At 39.8% G+C, this 27,458-nt stretch overlaps 1 pseudogene; it reads right to left on the minus strand.

The window, feature by feature from the left end:
• Positions 1-27,219, minus strand: LOC114571430 (interferon-induced very large GTPase 1-like; annotated as a pseudogene).
• Between the last annotated feature and the right edge of the window lie 239 nt (positions 27,220-27,458).

The following is a 27,458-nucleotide window of genomic DNA, read 5'->3' on the forward strand; positions in this document are numbered from 1 at the left end:
CAATCACATACTATACTTAATCAGATAATAATAACAAAAAACTGTCCGTCCTATTTTGACAATACCACATAAAGACTGAGTGGTGTTTAAAACAATATAAATGTTTGACAGAAACATTAAATAAAAGATCACATTTGATTAACTGTGCACATCTTTTCAGTGACAATATAATGGCACTCATCTGTTCCACAAAAACATAAATTCAAAGTCTGATTTAATAATACTAGAAACAATGTGATGTTCATGTTAGAAACTAAACATACTAAATGCACCTAACATGTACACTGACTCAAAGTATCAAAATAGTATTTACGGTATTCTCATCAACATAAACAGAGTTAAAGCAGATTATCATTTATTGAACATGTTAAATGTGATCTCAGGTAAAGGTGAGCACTGATTGCAGTGATGTTCTTCTATTTTCCTCCTGTAAGCCTTAGTGGTAAAATCACTGTGTACTGATAATATCTTCAGTCTTTTCAGAAGATCTAAATATCCATGTGAGGAGGACGTGCACCTCTGTAATCTCAAAGCATGAAGTCTCTTACTTGATGTTAAATTACTTTTTGATGCTTGCTTCTGCTTGTTTACGAGTGATCTCTTTCCACGTTTGAGGAATATCAGCAGGCTCTGCATCATATGCTTTAGCAAACTGCTTGTTGAACTTTACCATTACATATTTCCAGTAGTCTGATGCCTGAAGACTTCCATCTGGAGCGATTCTCCAGTCTGGGAAAATCTCTCTGTAACTCTTGTAAGGGTGGGATTCACCATTTGTAGCATTACAGAGAAAAAGGTTGTCACTGATCACAGAGGAAGAGCATACATCAGTGACAAGTTTTTTTGTCTCATCCCACTGGAATCTACCCAGACCCTCTGGCCGATGTAGTGAAGTAAAGTGCTCAGTGTGGGAGCTTCCTCCTGCCTCACAAGGCGCTTTGCAGAACGGACACTGATGACCACATCCAATCAGTCTGGTGAAAAGCTCATTCTGAGGATTCACATCAAGTTCTTTTAGTTTCTTTTCGATGTTAGTGTCTTTAAACTTTTCTCCAAGAGCGTTCGCCATGTCCTTCACACACACTGTGAGCCAGTGAGCAAACTGTTCCTGGTCTGCCTTGTTCAGGATCATGAAAGCACCAAAAGCATCCTGGGAAATGACCAGTTTATCACCAAGTTCCTGACAGACATTTTTAACAAATGTCTTCAAGTCGCCACTCTTTTCTGTTTTAGCTTTGTTGATGGCATTATTTATGCTTCTGACACTTGACTGGAGATGTTGATCCTCAAACTTAAACGACGTAGACTGATTTGAGAAGCGTTCCAGTATTTGATCGAGTATCCATTTCTTCACATACTTCTCATATGAGCAAATATAGCTCTGATAGTTTTCAAAGTCATCCTTTGAGAGCAAATCCAGTAAAACTGAATACTGGAAGAACATGCGTGTGCTGAACTTCTGGCTTGTCAACATTTCACCAATGATATCAGGACCCAAGGAACGGTTGACAAAGTCTTCCACTGCAGGCTTTAAGCAGCTGTTGGTGAATTCTTCTGCCTTCTTCTGGCACTGGTCTCGGTCATGGAACACATCTTTAAAATCAGCTCGAAATTTTTCTTTGTTTTGATTCAGACATCTGTAGGGATCATTCATTTGTATGAAATCTTCATGCAGTTTCTGAAACTGTCTGGCTGCAAATCCACAGATGTGCTGTTTCAGAGAAACTTCAAACTCAATCTCTCTCTCTTTCTTAACATCCTGATTGTTTTGCAACTTCTCATCAATCATGTGTAGGATCTCCTCGATGTAAGTCTCATGGTAATTGTTCTTTTTTTCCAGTTTTTCAGTCACAAACTGTGTGCAGTCCTTTATGATATGATCAGCTATGTTTTGCAAAGTCTTCACATGATCTGTAATGTTGAAAAACTTGCTGATTTTGAAGTTGCTGAATGTGTGTATACCCTTCTCGTACCATCCTGCCCCTGTGTATGTAAAAGGCTCCAGTCCACAATCTTTCAGGTTTTTTTCACTTAATAATTCACAAACATGACTCCCCTTACGTGCTAGATTTTCTCTTAGGAGGTGGGACACACTTGCGATGACATCTGTGGCCTTTTGTTCAGGAAAGGATAGTTCATTGACCATTTGATTCCACATCTTATCAAACTCTTTGTCAAGCTCTTTGTCTTTCATCTCAACTTTTTTCCCCCGACATTGCTCAATCAGTCCACTTACTCTCTCCTCTAATTCTTTTGTGTGGTTCTCCTTGATTTCCTCAAGTTTTGACATTCCCTGTCTGATGTCAGATGCTGCTGTGAGCTGATTAAGTACAGAGCGCTCCATTTCTCGTCTAAGGCTCTTTGCACTGTTTTTAAAGTCCTCTCTGTATTGTTCCACTAGATAGACATGACCCTCTGTTTTATTGAAGTACTGTGTCAGGTTGTCAAGGAGTTTTGTCTCCCATTTAGACAGCACTGTGTAAGCTTCACTTTTCAAATCTGTGAGAAGTTTGTTCATGTCAGATGCCTCAGATGTCACAGCAACTGAACCACAGTTGGAAATTTTTGTTTCAGATTTTGTCACCCATGTGTACATTTCTTTTTTGAATTCCCATTCCCATTTGTTGAATTCTGTGCAGAGCTTCATGTATGCATCAGCCACCAGGCTGTTTCTGAAGCTGAAGAGGAAGTTTTCATGCTTTACTGCATTCCACAGGCTTTTCATCCACTCTGTAAACTCCAAGATATTATTAGGAGATGACTCACCACTTCCCAAAATTTGGATTATGTTCTTCTTGAGCTCATATACAGCTTCGCTGTACCCTGCATTGACTGGTGCCATTGGTGGGGTTCCATTCCACAGTCCAGGAATGTACCAGTTCCCAGTGTCTGGACTGTACTCCATCACATCCGTGAAGCTTTTGTTCTCCTCTTTCTTTTCCATTTTGGCTGCTGCCTGGGTCATCTCATCTAACTGTTGCAAGAGCAGTTCCCTGTCTCGTGAGTTCTTCTCATGGGCTGAAACATCTGACACATTCTGGTGAACAAACTGACATTTGGGCTTTTTGCCAACCTCTTTCATTCTGAGGAAGGCATGTACAACTATTTGCAGGATGTCCTTCATTTCTGTTGAATTCTCCATTGCAATATTGATGATGGTGATATCACTCAGCCCCACAACAAGTGTTGCAAGCTCATTGTCGTGCTCATGGCTATTGTCCAGTTGTGCAAGCTCTGGTGACTTCAAGCCCTCAGTGTCAATGATCACCATGAAGTTACAGTTGAGTTCTTTTTTAACATCTTCATTGATTCTGATGAGCAACATAAAGGCACCTCGAGTGCATCGGCCACTGCTGACTGCAAACTGCACTCCAAACATGGTGTTGAGGAGAGTGGACTTTCCTGTGCTCTGAACTCCAAGGACTGTGACTACCCGTATCTTGCTCTTGGGAGGAACCAAGTCATTGAGCTGAGAGAGAACGTCACTCACCCATCGGAGAGGTATGTTGGATGCTTCTCCATCTACAAGCTCAAGAGGGAGTCCATCAAGTAACAATTCTGCACAAAGTTTGGGCAGATGCTGTAATTGTTGACGTGCTTTGTCTGTTTCTGGAAGGGAAAGTGAAGCTTCATAGATCTGACCCATTTCACGGAAGAAGTGTTCAGTCCCCAGTGAGCTGTTGGAAAGTTGTCTGTCAATGTCTTTGATCTCCTCTTTGTTCTCTGAACTTTTATGTTTTTTCTTTGTACTGCTCCCTGAGACCAGACAGTTTTTCTCGGGACACATTATCGAGGTTCATTCGCATCCATTTCAGGAAATAGCTCCTCTCTATCCCTGGGATTGATATTGCGCTGATGAAACATGTCATTGCATTTGACATGTCATAAGAGTTCTGTTTTCTCCTAAGTTCTGTTTTCTTTACCTGAAGATCACTTTTGTATTTTTCTATGTTCTCAGATCCAACTTTTCGAAGCCTGAATTCTTCCTTCTCTAAGCAAGTCAGATCCTTCCATATTTGGCCTTGCAAGGGTAGCTGAGCTTCTTTGTATTTAAGGATATTTTGAATTTCTGCAGTGATCTCATCTGCATTTTTCTTTGCAGCCTGGCACTCTGCAGAGTCTTCATCAACCCAGATTCCCAGTTCATGGGCGATGTCAGCCATCTGCTCAATTCCCATCTTCATCTTTGGGTGCTCAACAACATTCCTGACTGTTTTCTGCAGGGTTTTGGCAAAGCCTGCATCATTTTGCTTATCCTTCAAAAGGATGTTGCTGTTAGTTAAGCCCAACTTGGTTGCTAAGTCCTTTAGAGCATTCACATTGAAATGCTTGCTTTGACGGTTACCCACCAAGAAGATCTGTGCCTTGTGGTGTTGGTTGGTAAGTATCTTACAATCAGAGTCCAAAGTGTCAAAGAACACAAAAACTGCTTCAGATGTCTGACACAAAAAAGAAAATTGTGTTTCAAACGAAGCAATGTCCCCACGAAGGTTAGCTACAGCTACTGGCTCACTGAAAACATCCATGTTTTTGTTCCCACATGGAAGGTACCAAGTTATTTCAGCCAGTCCATCGGATATTTTCCTTGGACTGTCACCACACTCCATATCACGATGAACAAAGATATCATGGTATTGCTGGGGATTGCTCAGAAGATTATTGAGGATCTCTGACTTGGACATTGAGCTTTCACCCAGTCTCACAAAAGATATCATCGGAAGTTCAGAGAGAACAATTCTTTGTTCAATGAAGCCCTTGGATTGTAAAAGAGACTGAGGTCTGTACTTTTTAACAATATCTCTCATGGCCCAAAGCATGAGCGTGCACTGATTTGTGTCACAATTAGGAAGCAGCAGAGGCACAGAAAACTGACACATGGACATTTTGAGGGCCATTTCCTGCCGTACAAAACCATCAGAACACAGAAAGAGAGCAGTGATCATGTCAAGGGGGTTTAGCATGTCATCTGAATGTAGACTGTTGACCAGATTATCAAGATCTAACTCTGTATTCCCTGATGGATCATCATAGTTGGACTCACATACTGATGTACATTTCACATTCCTAGCTGTCACATTAACCATCATCAGTTTCTTCAGAAAATGCCATGGAAGATCTGAATTACACTTAGCAGGTTCATCAGTAATGGTCTTCTCATCAATCTGAAGTATTGAGCTCAGGGATAGCTTCTCTGTGTAGTGCTGCTCCAACCCCAGATCCTCCAATAGGCCTTCTAGGAGTGTCTCTGTAGACATGAAAATTAAATAATAAATTATAATCCCTTTATAATTTCAATATTAGCATCGATCAAACTTAATTTTAACATATACTCAGTTGACAGTATATTAGGTACACCTAAAGCAAATGTAGTGTAATACAACAGCCTTGCACTCTGCCAACCTTCACAATGTTATGTTGTTTTGAGTAGTTTTACTTCAAATGTATCTATATCTTTCATATTGGATTACAGTTTGGGCCAGTACTGTTCCTACTGCTCTTCCAGAAACATTTTGGGTAACACTTTATGTGAAGGAGTTTGCATAATACTGACATGACATGGTCATAACCATGACGTGACAGGTCATAAACATGAATGAGTCTTTATGAATGTTTGTGGCTGTTGTCATTAAATGTCATTTGATAAATTGACACTTTAAATGTGATGTTTTCATTGTTTGAGATGATGAAAACTTGACATTAAGAAATACAGCAATCTCTGTTATGACAACTGGGTGAATGTCAACCTAAATATGTCATAGCAGACCTATTTATCAAACTGTTTAGCTTTATGTTTTAACATTACATTGAACTGTCATAAGTGGTTGGTTTTAACATTGTCTGTCATGAGACCATTATAATTGTGTAAAGAAAAAATGGCGTAAAAGTTATAAGACCAGTTTGACAACAGTGAATTCAGTACCGAGGGGATTTAAAGAGTTGTGGACAGATAACATTGCTATAACACAACTTCACTTATGGTTAGCTCCTATTTATATAAGGTTATCATTTATTCATGTATAAATATTATTTATACATTTTATTACTTTTACTTATATTTTTAGCTTATTGTATTATCTTATGTAATTTTATAGTATATGTTATTGTAGATAGCGTTACATATTTATTTATATTTATTTAATTGTTTCATTACTACGGATCATCCATTTTATCACTTTTTAGCACGCCCTTGGGTTGTCACAAAGTAATCTCGTTGTGCTACGCAATGACAATAAAGTGCTTGAACTTGAACTTCAACGTTAGCTTTAGGCTACTTGTTGTTAAGGTAACCACTAAGGCCGGTTACACATTGCCTGCGTGGCGTGAGCGTGGCGTGAGCGTGGCGTTTCTGTTGCGTGTCAGCTGCGTGGCTTTTCTACGTCTTTACACACCAGAAACGTGTCTGACGTGGTGCTGCTGCTGCTAGCCTTGTCTGGACATGTATGTTTCCCATTGATAAAATGAAATACCATGTTAAACATAAATATTAAGGGTGTGACGAGATCTCGTTTTACGAGATCTCGCGAGATTAAAACGTGACGAGACTTCTCGTCGAGGTGAAAAGTTGTCTCGTGAGGCGATGTGATGTCAGCGTGATGGAGCGTGAAATTACTATTGAAGATCCCCTGCCACTTTTAAATCATTTGTGTGCAAACATTTGGGTTTTCCTGCGGGAAATAATAAACGGCGAAAGAGTGACAGACAAGACGAACACAAATATGTAAACATTGTAAGAAAAATGCCGTATACCGCGGCTAACACGAGCACTACGCAAAAAACACTCACAGCACCACCACAGCTCTCTACCAACTACAGCACCCGCGACGAAAAACATTAAAAGGCCAAACAACTCTAGAAGCCTTTGCATCTCTGCCACCGGTAAGTGCAAGAGCCACGGCAATAACGAGGGACATAGGCGTTTTCATTGCAGCTGATATGAGGCCATTTTCTGTGGTGGAAAATGTCGGATTTCGGCAACTCCTAAATATCCTTTGCTGTCTCCACTTGCCAAAGCATACCTTTCCATCCCTGCTACCTCTGTTCCAAGTGAGTGTGTTTTTTTCTACTGCAGGAGACATAGTTACTGCCCAAAGGTCTCAACTGCTGCCAGAAATAGTCGACATGCTTATATTCTTGAAAAATAACATGACCATATCTTAGGCTGTTCTGTGTAGTTTCTCTTATAGAAAAAAATTGTTTCTGTTTGCACTTGTAGTTTTGAGAGAGCAGTACTTTGGTTATTGATACACTTACTGTTTGCATTTAAACATTTTCTGTTGTTTACACATTTATTTTATTTATACTGTTTATTTTTTTATGTTCGATTAGTGGAAAGGAGTTAGATTTCTAATGTGAAATTGTACAGGGCAGAAGCCAGTTGGTAGATTTTATACAAAACATTTTGCAGTGTTTGCATGTCCTTTACTGCATATGATTCATTAAAATAGTAAAAAAAAAAGTTAAATAACATTCATCATTAATAGTTGATTTCAAAAGGCACCTAAATTGTTTTGCATTTTGTGATTTTTCAGTTGAATAAAAAAACTATTTTCCATTCATATATTTCATCATTGAGGATTTCTTTAAAAAAAAATTTAAAATCTCGTCTCGTCTCGTTCTTGTGAACCCAATCTCGTGATGTGTCTCGTCTCGTGGAGTAAGCGTCTCGTCACACCCCTAATAAATATATACTGATTTGATTACAGATTAGCGCCACCTGCTGTTATGGAGACATATTACATCTCGTCTCTTCGGTGTGTTCTGAGGAACTTTTTGGACCAACTCGGGGAGACTGATCAGTCCGACTGGCTTTACTGCCGAGGGTCGGCCGTCTGGTTGGTGTGTAACCGCCTTTAGGAGTGAGATTGGTTAGGGTAAAAATACCAGGTTAGGCAAATTAGAGGCAGAGAAAGGCAAGTTAAGAGTAGTTGCTCGCCGTTACAGTTCTCAGAGCTCTCAGTAAACACGGCTGGACAGGAACAAACACAATTTGACTTACGGAGGAGGCCAGTTTTACGACCGAGAATACGATACCAAGATAGTTTTCTTTTTCTAAGTTTGGCTTCTTGCACCTCAGGTCTGAATCAGCTGTACAGCTAACCAAGCTAACCAAGCTACCTAGCTGATGGCAGCTAACTACAGTTAGTGGTTACTTTAGCCACAAGTAGCCTAAAGCTAACGTTATCTGTCCAAAACTCCATAAACCACCTCAGTACTGTATTCAGTGACGTCTAGTCTCACATTGCCAGACCTTCCTCTACAGTGCTGTGTAGGAGGGTCTGGTGAATCCAAACAGCATTCCTGGATTGGAGAACAACGTGCTCTGGTTTATTGGTATTTCTTTAAACCAATCACAATCATCTTGGGCGGTGCTAAGCTCTGGACGGAGCCACAGTACGTCTGCTAAATAGCTTCAGGAAGGAACTTGTTTTGATGGGACATTGACGTTCAAAAGTAGTAGTGCAACAGAAAACTCTTATTGGACAGATAGTCTAGCTAGCTACTCTGCCACTGATAAGCCTGCCCCACTGCTACATTCCTGCTCACATGGACGAGCTTGATGCAACCCATGTTGCATCTTCTGCGATGCCTCAAAGTGGACGTTAGAGCTAAGCCCTTAGCATCATCCATGGCAGACTTGACTTCTGCACGCCTTCATCTCTGTACCGCCATTACCCTTTACCGGTGTGGACTGTTTTGGCCCTTTTCAGGTGAAACTAGGACACCGGACAGAAAGGAGCTGGGTCCTCATAGTCTAATGCCCTTACGACCCAAGCCGTGATTATATACATGTATACTACTAATATATACTACTATATGTATATATACTGTATTTATACATACTAACCCTGTAGCTATGGATGTGATATGCTTGCTATCATTGAGGTAGAACCGTAAAACATGACCACTACATAAAGAGATTGAATGCCATAGAAATTTATTTTACTATCTAGTTTAACATCAAGTCATAAAGGAAAAGAACTTCACTACTTGTACATGTAAAACCAGTACATGGTTCAGATTGGTGCATAGACTTGCATACTCTTCATTACTGACAATAACTCTAGAGAAATGCAATGCAAGGCCCGGCTTGAGTGACCTTTTAGTGGAGAAAATTAATAGAGAGCCCTATACCGCAGAGGTTGTCATTTTTTTCAGCCCAAGGACCCTTTACAAGATAGATCCCCCTTATGTCCCTTGGAATTATTTGACATGAAGTAGCCCATTTTTTTACACCTCTATAATCTTAGCTTTGTAAAAGAACAACACATGATAAATGTATTAGAAAGATGTTAGACATGAAGATCACCAGAGAGACACTTTCTACAGACAACCAAGCCGCACTCCATGAAGACGATGTTATATATTAGCCAACATATTTGCAGATTTTAGAAATTATAGATTTGTTAAATTAGAAAGTAATTGTGAACTACAGACCCCTGTCCTTGTTGTGCAGAAAAGAAGGTGCAGTTCTATATAGTGTGCCCTGTGCTACAAAACTTTATTTTTGCTGGTGCCCCACCGACATTGGGTAAACAGTCTGAATGATTTTTAACATTTAACTATTATATTCCAACATCTTTTAACCACATCTTGACAAAATAATGTATATGCACATGATGTTTCTGACGTGAAAAGTATACATACAGTACATAAAACTTACATGTGTCACAACAGTTGTATCAAGTCTTGTAGAAAGGTGAAATAGTGACCTAGAGGGTAGTGGTCTTCAATAAGATATGTTCCTTATTTAATTTATGTAAACAAATAAAAGTTTCCTATGAAATTCCATTGAGAATACATACGGGGTATTTTTGTCATTATATGTATGTTGCGCATTAGTCTCCCTTTGCCAGACCATCCACACGCTGCAGAGCGGAGGAAGGTCTGGCTAGTTCACACAGCATTCCTGGATGGGAGTAAAACATTCTCTGGGGTCTCATTTACAAAACTGTGCATAGGATCCTTACTATAAGTGTACGTACGCCCAAAAGCCCAAAATGGCGTACGGACACCTGTAAGCAATGTTCCCTTTATAAATCAGAGACTACCTACAAGCGTGCGTACGTGGATCAGCCTCTTATCCCGCCCTGTACACGCCCATTTTTAACCATAAATAGTCAATGCAAAGCACCTTGTGAATGCTGATCAGTGTATGAATGACACTGGCAGTTGTTACACCGAATCATGATGACTATTTGGACTGGTTCCGGCGCATTGCCCTCTCTACTGGATCCAATTCAGTACATAGATCCAAAAGCACAGCTTTAGGGAATCTAAATTGGCATATTAGCCAGTCATTGTCATGGTCCCTGAAGTCTCTTTCTCTCCTTCCTCCTCCTGCAGGACCAGCAGTGCCATCATGCAGCATTACGCATGGGGGTCACCGCAGTATTTATATGTTTACAACATATTGTGATTGTTAACACCTTGCCATCACACCATCAACTAGTGGTATCCCCCCCCACCCCGAGATACAATTTGAAGATGAAAGAAAGTGTAATAGGCAAACACACTTTTCTTCATGCAGGTTTGGTTATGAACAGTATTAAAGTTCGGACTGATGATAACATTATGTGTAACGATTGCACGAGAGCTTAAAGCTGCAGTACGTAAGATTGTGAAGATCTAGGACTTTGCCAACAAATTTGAACATCGACAACTTCTCAGTCCCTCCCCCCTTTCTGCTGCAGCCCAAACCGTCTCCTAAGCCCCGCCCACACAAGGGAGTGTGACAGAACTGCCTATGCATGTCAGACAGACAACATTTTCAATAACTAAACACTAACACAATGTTAACTTTACTCACCAACAGTAAAACGATGCTAACTAGCATTAGCCATTTCAGCATCATATCAGACCGACCACTGTGCAAACGTTACTATAATCCTCACCAACGTAGCTTTGTGGACTTTTGACTACTAATAACCAAGTGAAAGATAAATCATTCATGGTAATTATGTTACCTGTCGAGAGGAAATGTGGCTACGTCTGCATCGTTCTTCAGATCTTTAAAATCCTGCAGCTCACGCCACCTCTGAAAAGCCACTTCACCCGAGTTTTGGGAAACCTTTCTGCAGCTTGTGCACAGGGAGGGGAGAACGCTATATATGCGTGTACGTGCCTGAGCAGTGATTGACAGGCAGATAGACCCACCCCCCCTGTGGCCCTGATTGGAGAAAATCAACCGGGAGCGGTAGAATTTTGCCAATCGCACATACTGTAGGTGGTGCCAGAGGAGCTGTTTATTTTTTTTATTTTACATAATTCATGTAGTTCTACTGGAACATAGGGTCAGTTTCAGCAAATATAACAGAAAGTTAGTTTTATAAGACTTACCTACTGCATCTTTAACGGCTGTATTTTCAGATTTTGACATTTGATGATATGCACAGTTTTAAAGACAGATATTTAGTTATTTACACTGTGCTCTGCCGTTATCTAATGCTAGGGAATTTGATGCTATCCTGTATTCCATGGAGCAATGTGACGGCGAGACAGCGCCGATTAAATATTAAGAACACATTTTTATTTGAGATAAAGATTTGAGTTGGAGGTGTTTATGGAACAATTATCACTCAGTACAAGCACAAATAACACTGCTGGATTTTATCTTCATGGTAATATGGATGATATGGAGGGAAAGAATGTGCGTGAGGCATCAATACTAGAAAATATTAGAGTAATCATTATTCCCATTTACTCTCTGCAGTCTGACTTCAGTTCACCACCTCACCATCTGCGTCGCCAATTCTTATTTTGTCTCCAAAATGTGCGTACGCATGGGTCAGAGTTTGCGTGGAGGACCACACATTCTCCCGTCAAGTTAGTTTTTTATAAATCACAACCTTTGCGTGGGAAATGGCGTATGCACAATTTCAGCCCCGTTTTGTGAGTACGCCACATTTATAAATGAGACCCCTGGTTTATTCGCATTCCTTTAAACCAATCACAATTGTCATGGGCGGTGCTAAACTCTGCACAGAGCCGCTGTTGTGCAACAGAAAACTCTGATTGGACAGATAGTCTAGCTAGCTGTCTGGATTTACCCTGCAGAGATCTGAGGAGCAGAACCATAGTCCTCACAAATCAGCCGGAGGTTAGAGCGCCAACACAGAGAAAGAGGAAGGGGACAGACATCCGGCCGAAAATTAGGAACATCCTGGAGAATTTCAGGCGGCACCAGAACAATCCCGAAAATGAAACGTCATTGATAAAGACTGTTTTTATAACTTTTAATGAACATTCTAATATAATAAACTTACTTGAGGTCAAGGGAATTATTCATTTATCTGTTATAATACCATTTGACATTGTAATCAACCTTTACAACAACTTTTTGACAAGTTCAAATAGTTTCACGTGAATTGAGGTCAAGGAAAATTATTTATGATACAATTATAAAGGTCTAATGGCAGCCAAAGTAAAAACCAACCACTTATGACAGTTTAATGTAATGTTAACAGATAAAGCTAAACAGTTTCTCTAAGTTTGATAATTAGGCCTGCTACTGTATGACATGTTTATAACAGGTTGCTGTCTAGGTTAATGTCAAGTTGTCATAACAAAGACATTGACAGGTTATAATGTCTTGCTTAATGTAAGGTTAGTCCTAACACAAACATCTCAAACAATGCTAACTTTGCATTAAAAGATATGACAGAATGACACTTCTTGACGACAGCCATAAACAATAATAGAGACTCTTCATGTTCATGACAGGTTTCATGTCTTATTCCATTATTTATGATGTCAATATTTTTGAAATATTTTTGTTGTTGTCTATAAGATACATCCAGGTGAAATTTTTAGGTGCAATCAACCTGTTATCTTTTTATCTGCATCTTCCTAAATTTCTCGCTGACGCACGTGTGCAGATATACTTGCACAAAACATTCAGATTTTGTTTTTATTTTTGATGTTCTTATTTCATATATTTTATTACTTTTTCATCACTATTATGTACTCATAATTACCAGATATAATTATTTTGTGTTTTTTATAATATTTTGTAATATTCTTATAATAAATGTAAACAATATTTAGGTGGATGCTTCAAATAACCCCTTCAGGATTTCTGCCACTCTCTGCACTGTAAATTGTTAGCTTTGTTTATTTGGCCATTTGAATTGTGGTAACTAAACTTTATGGTCCTTTTGGGGTTTTCTTTTGTCACGCTGTTGAATTGTACAGTGCCATTCTGGCAGGTGTCTTGAACATGTGTCCACCACATTTATATCAATGAGGTTATATTAAATATCAAGGGGAAAAATCTCAGTATAATGTACTATAGTACTGCACCACAAATACCAGCCTCCAAAATATACATAAAGTTGAATCAACATCTCTTAAAATACTTTTAAGAAATACTAAACATTCTAATCTTAATGAATTATTAATCTCTTTTTTTAAGACTGCATTATCTCTGCCTACTCAGTCTGCCTTTGGGTCCTTATCCCGGTTGCCCTCATAGACTGTATGTTGCCCTGCATAACCAGCTGTGACTTTATTTAGAAAATTCATTCTTCAACTTGTTAAATTGTAATTATGATTTTATTTTACTTACTTGTGTGGATAGATGTTTCAGTTGGCTTGCTTATTGGTTGTGCAGAAACCTGGAGAGAGTTAGACTCTCCTGGATTCAGGTTGCTGAGAGTCAGGTTGTTTGTGTCTGTTGTCAGCTCTTCCACAATGTCTCCCTCACTGGGACAAGTCACAATGTCACTCTCCACTTCACCAGCAGGGGTGTCACAACACAGAGACAGGGTCTCACTGCTGACATGGTAGACTGTAATCTGGACAGTAGGGCTGGGCTCTGTAGGAACAATATAATGGTATCACTTATAACGCAAAAATCATGTTCTTAAGTTAAAGAGGTGTGGTAAAAGACAAAGCCACATATATAATCACATAATGCCCACAATATACAATATACCACCTATTTATTCTGAATACACAATGTAAGAAGTATACACATTAACTTTTGTTTAGGTTATGGGCCAAAAGATCATTCAGACAACACTTTTTACTGTCCTACAACCAGTTTACTTTAGTCAACATCACAGTGACATCAAAATATTTTACAGACCTGTATTGACTGTTAAGCACAAAAATCATAAAAATTACACAAAAAGCTAAAGAAGTATAAAACTATTTGTGTGCAACACTATCTGACTTCAGTTTGTGATATAGAGGGAGGGAGCTGCTGTACTCAACATTAAACAGCAGGGGGTCCTCACTGCATTTAAAACCAGAGCTGTTCTCTAATCTGTTCAGTGAAGTAACTTTTGGTGATTAAAGGTTCAATATGTAATATATTTACTGTAATAAATCTAAAAATGACCCCAATATGTCATCAGATATTAAGGAAACATGCTAAGTTGAAATACTATCTTTTCTGACATCATTGCTAATATTTTAACAGTATTTTCTCCTCATTCTCCTCCCTCTCAGAGGGAGGACAAACTCATTTCCTCATTCATTCATTCAGTCTGGATTAGGCGCATTTTAATGCAGTCTGTTATCTGCATGAATAAAAAAATTGATTTGTTTATATTAGGCAGATTATAAAATGTTTTTTTCTCAAACATGTCATGTCCTTTTGTCGACGATCCCATTGATGAAAAAGCTGTATTAATTCACAGAGAGTTTATGTCAGTATTGAGTCCCGACTATAGATGTATTTTCATTTCCGCATAACCGATTTGAGAGGTATTTTTTTATCACAGTCCATTAGATATGTAGATACCTTATCCCTCCTCATATCAATAATATCAGCCATCGTGGACAGGTCCATTAGATATGTAGATACCTTATCTGTCCTCATATCACTAACATCAGCCATCGTGGACAGGTCCATTAGATATGTAGATACCTTATCTGTCCTCATATCTGTCCAGAAATAAATGATTATACATTATAGTTCTGTTAATGATCATGGTGCTGCACACACCTGTCGCCATGGGCGGGCCATAGGGGGCCGGGCCCGCCCCCAAAAATGATTGTGCCCCCCCACTTGAGGCACAGACCTCTTAAAAAAATTACTTTAATTTTATATTATCATAGTTGCTAATTTTGTGTTGCATTAATGTTGCATTCTTTATCATTAAAACATAAAAAATATAAATAAACAATGGTGTGATTTTTGTTTGATTGATGGGAATCTACACTGCAACAGCTTATCACGGCCTTACTAAAAAGAAAGTTAGGCTACGACGTGATGTAGCCTACGTCAGTGTAGCCGCTCAACAGTTACCGCACATTTTTAAAAGCTGGATGAGTTTTCGCCGAGCTCGTCATGGATATCCGTAAGTGGTTGAAAAGCCCACCAACATTCTCCTCCTGATGTTGTCGTTGGAGAAGGAGCCCCTGGACGACAGTCTGAGCCTGATGCTAGTAGCTCCATGGAGCCCAACCCTGGGCCTGGCAGGACCTGCAGGTCAAGTGCAACTGCGACTGGGGCAGCATTTGGGCCACAACTAACTGTTGAATCAGGGGGTGTGACGGACAAACCCAAACAGGTTGTGTTGAGGAAATATCCAGTCAAAATGTTTGGTTAAAAAAGAAATGATCATTTTCCTCTAGCTGGTATTTGAACAGGGACTGGCTTGCGTAGGCTACTCGGTGGAAAAGGACTCCGCATTTTGTTATGCCTGCAGGAAATTCACATCTGTATCATCGGACGAGACCTTCTTCATTAAGGGGTTTAAGATTTACAGACAAGGGCTTAAATAAGCATGCAGCTTCAAATGACAGGAGGGACTGGAGAGAGGACAGGCTGCCTCCACTCAAAGTACCGGTAGGTTCAAAGTCTCTGTCTTGTGTGTGTGTGTGTGTGTGTGTGTGTGTGTGTGTGTGTGTGTGTGTGTGTGTGTGTGTGTGTGTGTGTGTGTGTGTGTGTGTGTGTGTGTGGTGTGTGTGTCTCATGGCACATGCGTAGCAATGCATTTCCTTCTGTTGACTGCTTTAAAATGCAATGTTTGAGAGATGCTTCTGGTGTTACATCTAATATGTTGTATAGTCAAGTGTTTTATGGATATTCATAACATTGCTTCTATGTAATGTGTTGTAGGCTATATAGGCTACCTGGTCATATTGCTGTTGGTTATGTTTAACGTGATGATTACGTGCAAATAGTATAACAAGAGTATATGATTATTATAAATATACGTACGGTACGCTAATAATAATTGTGCCCTCACATGTATTTGATATGCCCCCCTTAAGACTGAGGTCTGGCGACGGGTCTGGTGCTGCAGCCTCAGAATGGGATTGCACCTAAATGACATTATAGGTGTAATACCAGTCCAGTTTTCACCAGTAATATTATAAGTTAACTGTGATTAAATATGAAATTAATACACCGTTAATGCGTATGCATTGACTCAAGCAGCAATTTTCTCCCACACCACTTCTCTCTCTTTTGCAGCAGCAGCCGCTGTCTTGCTTTTTTTGGCTTTTTTTAACGAAATGCATGTTCAAACTCACTGATTGTGCGCATGAGTATTTCCGCTGACCAGTTTGTTTGTGGTTGTTACCATGGTGAATCGTAGAATCATGGCTCCATTCATGCTGCTTTTTTATACTGGTGGTGCACGCGCGTAACCCTGAATGAACCTACTCTAAGTTGATTGAACCAACTCAAATCAGCTGTTCTGGAACCGAAAACTCAGAGTTTCAATCTCAGGGTAAATCAGCGCAGACATCAGGGTTACACTCAGAGTTTGGTAAACCTCCTACCTGGAACGGACCCCTGTAGTGCATCACTGCTTTTATTCCTTTATCTTTATCCATTTTACTTTTCATCTCTTCCAGTTTCTTCTTCTTCTTTGTGTCTCCTCTCTCATCCATCTTCTCAATCAGGACGTCCAAGTGGACATAAGTGGACAGTGAATTAACCTTCAGGGCGATCTGCTCCAGATTGACAACGTGCTCCAAGGACTCCTCCAACAACTGATCTTTGTCTTGCTGAAGTTCCTCCATGTTCTTCTCAAGAGTTTCCAAAAGGCTTGTTTTCTTTTCACCTTCTGTTTTACCCTTTTATATACTTATTTTTTAATATTTTTCTGTATTCAGAACTTTACTTTTCTTGTCAACATAGATCCACTTTTCTTTCACATGATCTGATGCAGGACACTTCCTGGTACATGAAGTACAGTGGCTACCGCAAAACATTTTTGGTAGAAAAAAAAATTCTATATAAAGAGGAAGAATCATAGATATAGAACAGTTCTATATCTAGGGGAAGAATACTGTGCCGGCAGTGATAGATTCACTAAACAACAACCTTTTTAAACAAAAACATTTAAATTCTACGTTTCAAATTTTTAGAATCCATCACTTCATTCATTCATCATGTAAGAGTTAATGCCCGACAAGGTGTCCATTGTCAGGTATTAATGGACAACGACGAGGCCGAAGTCCATTAATACCTGACAATGGACACCTCGAAGGGCATTAACCTGCTTTTGGGCCGCTCACACCTAATCAGACTAATTGAAGTCAGATGGTGTGTGAGCTGAATGTGAGCCCTACATATATCCCTTCATCAAATGTGTTCACCATTTGCCTGAAGAAGACCCAGTTGGGTCGAAACGTTGCATTTTATATTAAATATGGGAGTTTAAAGCAGTGTTGCAGACATTACATTATTTTCGCATTAACCTGCTTATACCATGGTCATTGCCAAATAAATTTTTTTAAACATTAGTTTATATTTTAATTAGTTTTACAATCGAAATCTGAAGTTTATCCAAACAATACTTTTGTTTCCCTGGTTACGCCTGACAGTTTGACTAATACCTGGAACAATCATTCCCATCCATCAGGTTCTTATGCAATGCAAACGTTGTTCTCTCCACCAGGAATTAGGAAGAACCTTAGATACGACTTGCCTCCCTTAGCAACCGGAGATATTTATATGTAAGGGATAATGTAGAGCGAGGCGGTTGTTATAGCGAATACAACCCCAGACAGGGTGGTCTTGAATCAGCCTGAAGGGGTTGTATTCGCTATAACAACCGCCCGCCTACATTATCCCGCTTTATTACATGGTTACTTACCAAATAAATCAATAAATTGACTAATAACTTGACAAAATATTGATTTAAATACAATTGTATTGCTTCCACTAGAGGAAATAGTCCGTTCCGTCTCTACGGTTTTGGAATCCTCGTCCATAGCAACGTAAAAACTCTGTAATGCAATCCTTCGTCTATTAGCTACTCAACACCACCCACGGGCTGTGGTAGTAGCCCCATATTTTATGGGGTGCTGCCGTGGTGGACAAATGACCCAGCTGCTGTTTTAATCACTGCAGGAACTGACACAACGTTAGCTGACGCGTTGTAGTGAGCTAGCGGGCTAATGGCTGCTCTAATTTACATTAAACTGAACATTTCTGTTGACGGTGAAGTGAGACACGGTGAATGGCTTCTTTGGGAATATTTATGTGGACCTTTATGTCCTCATTCATCTCGTTTCCTTTTTGCAGAGCCGCTGCATGTTGACACACCTGTAAGTTAACGTTAAACAAGTTGCAATGTAAGCTAACTAATTAGCGTTGTTGTCCCTACGGCGGTTACTGCGTAGCTAGCGATCACAGACGGTATAGAAAGATACTAGCGATATGCTCATCACATCTGCTGTCATTGCTTGAATTGGAGGACAGAAGTTGCTCCACGTTTCCCCACTTTTTGCCACAGCTGATAGGCTAAATTATCCGGACTTCTTTCAGCGGATTGATTGATAGCTGTCCTCCAGAGTGAACAGAACTGCGTCCATGGCAACGCTCTGTTTTTGCATGGCAACGGTGTGTTATCCTTAGCAGCGGTCTGTTATCAAGAAATAACAGACCGCATTCTACATTAGAATTCAAGCAAGCCATGTAATAAATATATTTATATAGTCCGCTCAGCTGATAGAACCCTTCAGTTTAGTTACGAGCCAGAAAGCTAACGCTATGCTAGCAAGATCCAAAGTCAATAACATTGTGTACAGTTGGCAATCAGTAAAAATAATTTGACAGTATGTTGAACAACAAGACAAGCTAGCTTGTCCCAATCAGCCAATCAGAATCGAGTATTCACCCAGACCATGGTATAATAAGTAGTATAATTATTTTAGGAATTATGCATGACATATTTTTAAATGAGCATTTCTGCAAAAATTTCACGTACGCCCTGCAGTACTCCAAAGTACCCCTAGGGGTACACATACCCCCATTTGAGAAACAATGTCTTAGTGCAACTGTATCCCTCATTTTAATACTACACTCTCAGTACCGTGACTTGATATTGGCTCCTGAAGGCTGATTTTTTTGGTCAGTGCCTAAAAAGTGTTGAATCCAGTAGCCAGCCCTATTGCTGTCAAGTCTCTATTAGATCATATAACGAGACGATATACAGTAGCTAGTTTAGCACCTGTCATAATATCATAACTACCTTACACCACTGATCAGAGAATCGTCCTCTAAAGCTGAGGTTTAATTCTGGTCAGAATTGTCCCGATCTGTTTTTTAAAACAAAGAAACTATTAACCAGGTAGCTGTTCCTGTTGCTGGGAAATGTTTGGATTTCAAGTTTATATTAAACAGTCAACAATACAAACATGTTTGGTATAAACTTATATATACATACTTAAAGGCAGCAGACTTGTATGATCACTCAGTTGGATATGTTAGTCCTCCTCCATCTTACCTTGTGCTCCTGGGCTGATGCTTGATAATTTCTCCACCAGATCATTCCTATCGACCTGCTTTAAAACCTTCTTCACCACTTCTACAGACTGATGGCTGAAGGTCTGTATGATCTTATCAGCTGTGTCCAGCCTGTCTGCTTTTTCCAGTTGGTTCTTTGGGATGGCTTTGAATCCTACCAGGATTTCAGGCTGCTGCAGGAACCGCTTGAACTTCTTGAATTCTTCAACTGACAAATCTTTCAGTGTATTCAAAAGCCTCTCTTTATCAGACATTATCTCCGTCTTTGACAAGTCATCACTGCAAAACAGAAAGACTGTACATTATGGTGACCTTATCATAGGGTTAGAGTTAAGTTTGTATTCACAGATAATTTAATGTTTTAGAAGCTTCTTAAATAAAATAACAAATATGATCAAATATCCTCCAACAAAGAATTAAATCAGTCTATAATATGAGCAGGTCTCAGAGTTTTCTTCAGTGGAGGCATAGAAACGCCCCCGCCTATTATTGGAGTATAATATGATATATAATATGATTGGTGATGCAGACTTCTCTGTTGGTGGGACGTACATGCACACATTCCTACAAACATGATGAGAGTGACCACTCTCCTCCACCACAGTATCAGATGCTCAGTAGAACTGACTGTGGAGCATTACATCAGAAATGTTCATCAGGTGCTGGCTAGTCACTAGGACCCTGTGGGTCTCCTTCTTCACTTCAGCACAAAAGGCAAATTACTCTTCTACACCTGTGGGAAAGCCGAGAGAATGGGATAACCTGCTCCTTCCTGAGGAGATCCTGACAGCTCCTAACACCTGGGTAACCAATCTCTCCCCCCTGCCACTGATGAACCTGCCCCACTGCTACATTCATGCTCACACGGACCAGCCTGATGCAACCCATGTTGCATCTCCTGCGATGCCTCAGAGTTGATGTTAGAGCTAAGCATGGGGGACTTGCCCTCTGCACGCCTTCATCTCTGTAGACCGCCATTACCCTCTACTGGTGTGGACTGTTTTGTTTCAGGTTAAAATAGGACGCTGGACAGAGAAGAGGTTGGGGCTCATATTCAAATTCCCTTACAACCCAAGCCGTGATTATATATTGTATGTATGTATGTATGTATGTATGTATGTATGTATGTATGTATGTATGTATATATGTGTGTATATATATATATATATATATATATATATATATATATATATTTTATTAGGGGTACGGTTCACAAAACCCACGGTACGGTTCGTATCACGGTTTTAGGGTCACGGTTTTCAGTTCTGTACGGTTCTTGTTATTTGTTCTTTTAATCTTTAACACTCCAGAAATATACTATACATATGGTATATAGCTTAATTATCCACAATATAGGATACAGTATTAAATAATGATATAGTCATAATCATGCACAAACTGAATTTGACTTGACTTTAAGCCCATTATTAAGACCATCTCTGAGGAAAGCTAGCTGAGATTTGCATACAGCAAGAGGGAAGACATTGATGATTTCAACATGCTTTTCATTTATTTGGCAAAAAAAGGAGAATGTGTATCGCCATCTACAGGAACTTATGTGCCTTTTTAGCACATGAAGATTAAAATATTACAGAATATCAATTGAAATAACTGTAGCTCTTACAAAAATGTTATCCTTTAAAAGAAAAAGAGAGGAACTCTTAAAGCTCTGTCTTTTGAATAAGTCAGAATACGTTAAACATAAGAACAGTTTACGTTGTTAGTTCATTTCCTATCTTGGCCTGGGCTGGGACACACATACGGTTTGATAAAGGACTTATTGGACTTATCATTGCACTTACAATAATGAGCGTAGCTGTCAGGCCCTCCTGTATAGGTCTCATCTCCGTTTTTTCCTGCATCCTCCGTGTGTGTGTGTGTGTGTGTGTGTGTGTGTGTGTGTGTGTGTGTGTGTGTGTGTGTGTGTGTGTGTGTGTGTGTGTGTGTGTGTGTGTGTGTGTGTGTGTGTGTGTGTGTGTGCGTGCGTCAGTTGCAGGGAGAACTGAGCAGCCCCGCCCGCTGCAGAGACCCGACAGGATCTAAACTGCAGCCGCTTCAGCGAGTGAAAAAACTTTACAGTACACTGATGTTAAAATGTATACAGGTTGGCAGGACGGCCTGAAATGTTTTGCACGGTCTTTCGCTGTACGTTTTGTTGGTAATGTTGAATATAATAAAGTTAAAACCATGCTTATGTTTTGAAAACAATGTACTTTTGGTTTTATGTAGCCTGCAGCTAAATCTAATCAAATAACAATACTGATTAGCATTTGCCTGGCGCACACCTTCTCTAGCTTCTAAAGAATCATCAGGTCATATCTGTGATTTAGCATACTGGAGGAGACTCATTGGCCCAATCCCAAAGTGAGCCCTGAGGACTAAGGACTAAGGACTCACAGACTTAAGTGATCTCAGGTACTAAGTGAGTGAGTGTGTGAGGCCACATGGGCTCAGATAGGTATAAATGGGATTGGGACAGCACTTCACGAGATCACGTTACCTTGGCGACGTTTAATAACAAAGATGTTGCTGACACTTGCCGGTTTGAGAATCTTCATTTTAAGTTTGTTGCTTTCCACACGGCCAAGGCCCCGGAGACGGTTACCTGATTCCAAACTCTTGTTTTACAAGTTGGACACCAGGTTGGTCTGTTCCGTGGCCGTGTGTCGTGCTGTTGTTTACCTTTTGTAATTTCCGGATTTCCCTATTGTCTCCGCGGTAAACGTCACAACGCTTTGAACTGTGGGTAAATCCCTTTGGTGAAGTCTGCATCGATGCAGACTCACGGAAAGGGCTCGGTAAGTGTGTACTCAAACCCTCACGCCCTTTGAAATTCCACATTGGGACAACCCTAAGCCCTTACGAATTTCGCGAGAACGCGCACCAAAGTCTGTGAGTCTGTGAGTCCGGACTTTGGGATTGGGCCACTGTCCCCACAGGAAATGTAACTGTTGTCTCTGCATTTTGGGGAGCCATCCCCTGTTGGGCCAGACTTTGATTAGGACAAAGAACGTGTATTCCTGTAGTTTGGAAACAATTGACACCGACTTGGTAGGATCCTGTGACCGGGTTGTGGCCTCAAGACACATGGATTGGGAATTTACACCTTTTCTTTTGAGAGACATCTGACCAATAGGGAAAGATTTAATTTGAGGAACCACCCAGGTGGAGGGAATAAATGTGATATCCTGAGAATGATTCAGGACTGTTCTTATGTGACTCCACAAGGAGAAGCATGATTTCAGTCCACTGTCAGCTGCAGTGTAGCATTTGTTTTTGTCATGTCGTTTTCATCGTGTTGTTCATTAAACCTTTTGCTTAATCTTTCAATTCGACCCTAGCCTCTCCTTCCTCCTCAGAAAGTTTTTTTTTTGGAAGTGGTGGTGATGGCGCAGTTGATATGACACATGCCTTTAGTGTGGGAGATCTGGGTTCAATTCCCACTGTGATACATCAACCAATGTGTCCCTGAGCAAGACACTTAACCGTTAGTTGCTCCAGAGGTGTGTGGCCTCTGATATATATAGCAACTGGAAGTCGCTTTGGATAAAAGCATCCGCTAAATGACATGTAATGTAATGGAACGGGGGGGGGCGGTAATATTTCAATGTGCACTCATGAAGATTAATTTGACTGGCAAAAAATTTAAAGTCCTTCTTACATTACACGATAATAAAAGTCATAATTTGTAAAAAGTTTTGGAAACATTTTTACTTCTTCCATCATATGTTAAATTAAGAGTCAATGTAGATTTACATATTACAATAATATCATAATCCTACAATAAATCATTGTGATAAGAAAACTTTCATGATTTTGTCCATGTTGATATTAGTTGCTTCATGTACGGTACTTTTATTAAAAACGTTGCATTGTTTATCTTTTCATATAGCTAGACGTCTAAACTCTGGGACAAGAGCGTTATGTTTAAATACCTGCCATGCTGATTCCAAACAGACAGCTTTGTCGAGGCAGTTTGGGCTTCACTTTCTTACCGATTCCCGAAGATACTGCTGCCGTCCAGTACCTTCCTTCAACACGCGCTGCAGAAGCACCGGCTCCCTCAGTTTGAGCACCAAGTGCTAAACAGCTTCCGGTCTCCACCCTTTTCCTCTTGTCCTCTATTCATGCCCAGCGCCATTTGTTTTTACTACTTTCTCAACTAAAGGTGCCTGTATCTACATGCTCCAAGTTTGATAAACTTTGCCTCCATTTTCTTTATAGCCGCGTTACCACGGAGACCACACCGGCACCGCACTCTCACATTTCGGCAAAGACCCGCCCTACTTTGCATCTGATTTGCTAGAACTAGTTTCATTGGTAGGTGATGGATTAAATCCAGCACATCAAAACAAATCCCATGTGGACTTTTTAATTTATTTATTTTTCTAAAATAGTCATACACCAGAAATCAGGCACCAGTGTTTTCTAGTAAATTAAGAACCCTAAATTTTAGATTAGGTGTTGGTCATTCTCAACACCTTTCTATCCCCTGCTGTGACTTATCAATTCTGGACTCTGTGCTGCTGCCAGCCTGTGTAGCGTAGCTACGTTACTCACCGTCGATCAACTGTTCGATTCCTACACCAAGACCCGCCCTTCAATCACTACTATTGGCCAGGCGGCGTCCGTGCTTATGCAAGGTAATGTAACCTGATTTGTTCAGGTCTTATCCCCTGACCAATCGGCTATCCTAACCTTAACCACTCAAGGTCAAATGCCTAACCCCAACCCCTGGCGTGGCCATAGTGGGATTCGTAATTTTGCGACCCGGTCATTACATAACACTCACATTGCCATGGTAACAGGTTCAGATTTAGACAGATTAGGAGGTGAGTCTCTCCTCCGTCTTCTTCTTCTTTGTTTTGGAGCCATCTTCAGGTCTCCTGGTCCTCCTGAAGTGTAGAGATCTCCTCTTCAGAGTGATGAAGAAGCTGACTTTAAATCAAACTGTGATCTGATGTGATCAGAAAGGTTCTGTGGAGACAGGAAGAGACACACATCATCAGAATAAACACACACACACACACACACACACACACACACACACACACACACACACACAGTGCAGATGCTGTTGCCAAATGAGGTGAGATAGATATGATATCTGATGTGTAGGACGTTCGGTTTAATATTTAACTTTGGACTCCGGGATTGAGACTTATTTTACTGAAGCTATTCATGTTGATTAACTCTTATCAGCCCTGAACCCTGAGATCCTGGTTGATCTAGAGAGAGGAAAGGTAGTATTTATCTTACAGTCTCAGTAAAGTCACAACTCAAACTAAACGTTATTATATTCATGTGGTCTTCTCGTCAAAAAAGAAGAAACACAACACACAAATCAAACTGCAGCAGAGATGAAGAACAATAAAGTTATCAACAGTCGGTGATGACGGTTCTGTTTCTGCAGAAACAGGAGGTCAAAATATAAAAGGTTAAAAGTCAAAGTCCCATGGAAACACCCCAAACTGTAATTTAATAACAATCAAAACAAAATATACCAAAAATTAAAGAGACAGAAAGTACAAATAAAGTAGAAGAACTGGGGAAAGACTTGATGGAGATAACAGAAGGAGCCTCTCCTAATAGATATTTTGGTATTTGGTGGACAAGATTTGTTTTAACTGCCCAATGATTCACTGTTTCTGTTGAGGGTATGGGGTATGGGGTAACTCAGGATGCATCCAAGATGAAATTCAAAAGAAAAATGATGGGCTTTTATTATGCATGACCCAATTAAGGCCCACAGGCAAAAATTATAGTAGAAAAAATTAAGTAAAGTAACTAAAAGGTACTTTCAAGAACATAAAATAAAAATTGACTTGAGAGTCAACACAATTAAATAATCTAAATATATGACCGTTCAATAATTGACCTTAATTCAAGTCATCCCGCTGCGGACATCCAACAGACTTACGTCCTACTTCCCCAGTGTACACTTCCGCTCTGTCCTTGAGCAAATGCCACTGCGACTCTATATAGCCTGACGCATGCTCCTCAAATTGGAACATACCAACATACAAAATACAGGGGTGGGGCAGGTGAGTAGATGAAGCTTAATACAGCCAAAATACATATAGCTATAAAGCTAAACAGTTAAATATAATTTGCATAAATAAACATTCCACTTAAACAAAGCCACAAAACATCTAGCTTTTAAACACAATAAATTTACGTAGCCAACAAAGACATAGTTGCCACCCTTTGCTTTTTTTGATAACTCTGCAAACCCTTGGTGTTCTCTCAATGAGCTTCATGAGGTAGTCACCTGAAATGGTTTTACCTTCACAGGTGTGCTTTGTCAGGGTTCATTAGTGGAATTATTTCCCTTATTAATAAAAAAGCAAAGGGTGGCTACTTTGAAGAATCTAAAATATAAGACATGTTTTCAGTTATTTCACACTTTTTTGTTAAGTACATAATTCCATATGTGTTCATTCATAGTTTTGATGCCTTCAGTGAGAATCTACAATGTAAATAGTCATGAAAATAAAAAGGAAACACACTGAATGAGAAGGTGGGTCCAAACTTTTGGCCTGTACTGTATATGTGTGAATAAAGAATGTAAGCGATATATATTATTGTACACAATGTACAGAATGAGTAGTTTGACTTTAAATCCTATTTTCATAATGTGGACTGACAGCATTTGTTCGGATCACAGATCATCTCCAGTCTGTTTTTTAACATCAGCAACATATCGCATACATAGAATTTTGACAGCTATTCTGTCTTAATAAAAGCAACTGGAGACTGTGTAAAAGCTGATATATGGGTCTGATAAAAAAATTTCAAATCGGACCTAACAGGATTTGAGCGTTTCTTTGACTTCCTGTTCAGCATGAAGGCTGCTGGAATCAGCTAGAAACTAACCGACTTTACCGCAGCTTTTTGTCCCCGCCCCCGGCTGCTGCCGCCTGCTCTCGTCCACTTTACAGGAGAGGAGCAGCTCATCTCCAACGAGCCTCATGTTTCTGAAGATTACTAGAGTTTCCAGTCACAGTGTGTCATCTCAAAGATCTTTAGAGAGAAAATGGGACGTCTATCCTGCAGTAGCTTATATGAAGTCATTAACATGAGCCTAAACTTCACTTCTTTTAACCAACCTTTATTTCCTAAAAATGGTAAAAAATAAGAGTCAAAACTGTCAAAAAAGGTTATTTTTAAATATATGTGTAAATACAGAATGATAGCAATATTATTTTTACATTGCAGAATGAGTAGTTTGACTTTAAATCCTATTTGGATGATGTGGACTGACAGCAGGCCTCTCTGTGTTTCAGTCTTGGTTCCAACTTCAGTCTGTCATTAACATTAACTTGAACTAACTTTAACTTTAACTAAAACTAACTTTAACTTTTCTCTCTTTGTCTCCTCTCTGCTGATGAACACATCAAGTCTTCCTGCAGGGTGTCCACTTTTTAAAATCAACTCTTTCTTACCTTTTGGTCTGCAGGCAGCGCATCATGGATGTATTAAGAGAACAGCATGCTCAGTCTGTCTCTCTGCTTCCTCTTTCTCAGGGTGTAGTTTCTCAGAAATCACATTATCAGAGGAGCCAATCACAGCACAGCCTGGACCCAGCCTGTTTCAGCTGCTCTCCTCTGGGGGGGTGTAACTCAACCAGACTTTTTTTTATTTTTTTATTTTCAGAATATAACTAGAATATTCAGTCAACCCATTTAATAATCAAATAATTTAAACATAAATAAGTGCAAATAATATAATATGGAAGTAAGTA

Source organism: Perca flavescens, chromosome 16 (assembly GCF_004354835.1).
Source record: "Perca flavescens isolate YP-PL-M2 chromosome 16, PFLA_1.0, whole genome shotgun sequence".
In the NCBI taxonomy this organism is placed as follows: domain Eukaryota; kingdom Metazoa; phylum Chordata; class Actinopteri; order Perciformes; family Percidae; genus Perca; species Perca flavescens.